The sequence below is a fragment of the Mustela nigripes genome, chromosome X (genome assembly GCF_022355385.1).
Source record: "Mustela nigripes isolate SB6536 chromosome X, MUSNIG.SB6536, whole genome shotgun sequence".
NCBI lineage: Eukaryota > Metazoa > Chordata > Mammalia > Carnivora > Mustelidae > Mustela > Mustela nigripes.
The window spans coordinates 84,285,973-84,289,639 of record NC_081575.1 but is presented as its reverse complement, the minus strand read 5'-3'; positions in this window follow the sequence as shown (position 1 = coordinate 84,289,639).

Here is a 3,667-nt window from a genome sequence, read left to right as displayed (position 1 = left end):
CTCTCTCTCTCTCTCTCTCTCTCTCAAATAAGTGAATAAATAAAATCTTAAAAAAAAAAAAAGGAATGACTCAGATGGTGCCTACGATGATATTCTAATGGTCTAAGATTGTAAAGGAGTTTAAAGAGGAGGCAAAACATAGGAAGCCAACACTGACCAGAACAAATATTAAACTGGGGGTATGACAAGTTATCGGTCCTCCAAGATCACCATTAATATGTATTAGCTCAATGTATAAAGAATGTACTTAAAACCTAAAGGAATAATGGACTAAAAAGCTAATCAATCCTAAAAATTCTATCACCTTTTACTTTCAGTAATGATGGACCAGGCTGTCAAGGGCCAATGTACCCACAGAAGATAACAGCTGAGAAAAGTAGAAGAAAAGATCTTAACAGATATCAAACTACTGTTAAAACTGTGAGAAGCGACTGGGGCACCTGGGTGGCTCAGACGGTTAAGTGTCTGCCTTCAGCTCAGGTCACAATCTCAGGGTCCTGGGGTCAAGCCTCACAATGACAGAGAGAGAGAGAGAGAAAGAGAGAGAGAGAGAAAAATGCAAGCACACAAGCAGGGAAAGTCTCAGGCAGAGGACGAAGCAGGCTCCCCACTGAGCAAGGAGCCCGATGTGGGGCTCGATCCCAGGACCCTGGGATCATGATCTCAGCTGAAGGCAGACGCTTAACTGACTGAGTCACCCAGATGCCCCTTAAATAGAATCTCTGGGGGGGGGGGACAGAAATAAAACTGTAGGAAATCACTGAGTACCAAGTCTCAAGGTAGGTGGGAGGATATAGATGGGGCAGTTTCGCTCAGATACAGTTAAATTTGGCATGATGAAATGTATAAAAGCCTATGTAGACATCCATCTACAGTTAACTGTAACTGGGGCGGATGTGGGGACTTGCCCCTTAAGAAAATGATCTATGTGGGGCACCTGGGTGGCTCAGTGGGTTAAGCCTCTGCCTTCGGCTCAGGTCATAGTCTCAGGGTCCTGGGATTGAGCCCCACATCAGGCTCTCAGTTCAGCAGGGGGCCTGCTTCCTCCTCTCTCTCTGCCTGCCTCTCTGCCTACTTGTCATCTCTCTCTGTCAAACAAATAAATAAAATCTTTTTTAAAAAAAAAAGAAAAGAATGATCTGAGTTATATGTGATAGCACTCCAGGTGACCTCTGCTGAGGCCTGTTAACTGAGCTTCTATTTTTTGTCATCATGGGCTTTCAAATTCTTCACTAGATCTTAGCCAAAAGGCCGAGAAGCAATGGGCTTTCAAATTCTTAATAAGTTGTCCATTTGGATTTGAAATAGATGCACTTCTTGCTATAAAACTAACCTTGTCATGTTGCTGGCAAGTAAAAAAGACAAAAGCGAAAACATGGCTGTATTTGCTGATACCCTTGGAAAATAGGAAGATGAAGGTTATTTCTTGTGGCCTCAAGAGGAGAAAAAAACAGAGGTTAGGGCCCAATGAGAGTAGACCACCTCATCTAGGGATTTAAAAAAAAAAAAAACCACAGTGAACAGCAAGTAACCAGCCCTCATATGGGCTTACAGCCAGGCTTCATGTCATCTGGGTGGCTCAGATGACTTGGATTAATAAGAGGATTCCAGAAAGCTAGTACCTTTAGGCACCTGACAGCAGAAAACAAAAACATTCTTAGAGGCGTAAGGCATCTTAGCTTTTCAAGCACAATAACCAAACATAATCAAACATAACCATTTACACACGAAGAAAAGCAATCATGGGCAAGAAAAAGCAGAAACAAGACACAACAGAAAAATAAGTCAAGACTCTAAATACTAGAACTGTCCTAACTGGACTGTAAAATAATTACTCTTAACATATTCAAGGGGCTAAAAGCCAAACTTAAAAATGTCAGTAGCATTGGGTACGCCTAGCTCACTCAGTTGGAAGAGCATGTGACTCCTGACTTAGGGTTGTAAGTTCGAGCCCCACACTGGATATAGAGAGTACTTAAAAATACAACAACAACAACAAAAACTCAGTAGGGAACTGGAAACCAATTTTTTTTAATGACATGGGTTTGAAAAAGAAGGAAATATCAGTTCTCCATGTGAAAATCAATCTTTTGGGACGTCTTTTTAAAATTAGAAACTCAACAGATGAAGAAAGGATTAGTGAGCTGAAAAATAAGTTGGGGGGATTCAGAATAAATTAGAGAGAGGCATAGGGATGGACAAACAAGCAGGGATAAGAGGTATGGTAGCTAGTTTCTAAAGATAGGGCACAGTGTACCATGCTTCCTAGTATTCATGAACTTGTGTCCTGCCCTCCCACATTAAATCTGAGTTGGCTCTCTCAAGTCCTGGTTAGCTTTTTTTTCTTTTTTTTTTTTTAAGATTTTATTTATTTTTTGACAGGCAGAGATCACAAGTAGGCAGAGAGGCAGTCAGAGAGAGATGGGGAAGCAGGCTCCCTGTTGAGCAGAGAGCCTGATGTGGGGCTCGATCCCAGGACCCTGGGATCATGACCTGAGCTGAAAGCAGAGGCTTTAACCCACTGAGCCACACAGGTGCCCCAAGTACTGGTTGCTTTAACTGAAGGAATGACGTCAAAGTGATCCAGTACCAGTTCTGGGTTTATGTCCTAAGAAAGCCTGACCACTTCCATTTTTCTGAAATCCCTTTTAGGGGCCCAGAATCATCATGTAAGAAGAGAAGAAGGAAGGAAGACATTACAGCAGGAAGAATCTCTTCCAGCAGGAAGAGATTACATGGCGAGGCCATAAGGAGTGGACACTAGAAGACATACTCCTGACACGAAGATTTCCTGTCACCCCTGTCAAGATCAGTCTTCCAGATATCCCCATCAAGGGCACCAGACATATCCATGAAGGCATTTGCAAGGTTTAAGCCCCGGATGCCTTCTGTCTGCAGTCTCTTAACAGATCGCAAGCAAGAACAGAAGAATCATCAAGCTGAGCCCTAGTCTACCCACAGAATCTTTTTTTTTTTAAGATTTTATTTATTTATCTGACAGAGAGAAACACATTGAGAGAGGGAACACAAACAGGGAGATTGGGAGAGGAAGAAGCAGGCTTCCTGCTGAGCAGGGTGCCCAATGCAGGGCTTGATCCCAGGACACTGGGATCATGACCTGAGCCGAAAGCAGACGCTTAACTGAGCCATGCAGGTGCCACAGAATCTTAATGAAATGGCTGTTGTTCCAAGCTACTACTTATTAGTGACTTGTGTGCAAGAACAGGTAACTGAAACAGAAGGACATATGGAGAACACATGAAAATGAGTAACACATATTTCGTTAGAGATGGAGGAATGAAAAAATCGGCTAGGAACAATATAGAAAGAACACAGTTGAGAATTTTCCAAAATTCACTCAAGATTCCACTCTCAGATTCAAGAAACCCTAATAAACCCAAAAGGAGTAAGTAAAATCTATGCTTTCAGCACAACGCAGTAAAAATGCAGAAAATTAAAGATGCAGATAAAATTTTAGATGGAGGGGCACCTGGGTGGCTCAGTGGGTTGAAGCCTCTGCCTTCAGCTTAGGTCATGATCCTAGGGTCCTGGGATCAAGCCCCATGTCAGGCTCTTTGTGCAGCGAGGAGCCTGCTTCCCTTCCTCTCTCCCTGCCTGCCTCTCTGCCTACTTGTGGTCTCTGTCTGTCAAATAAATAAAAAATCTT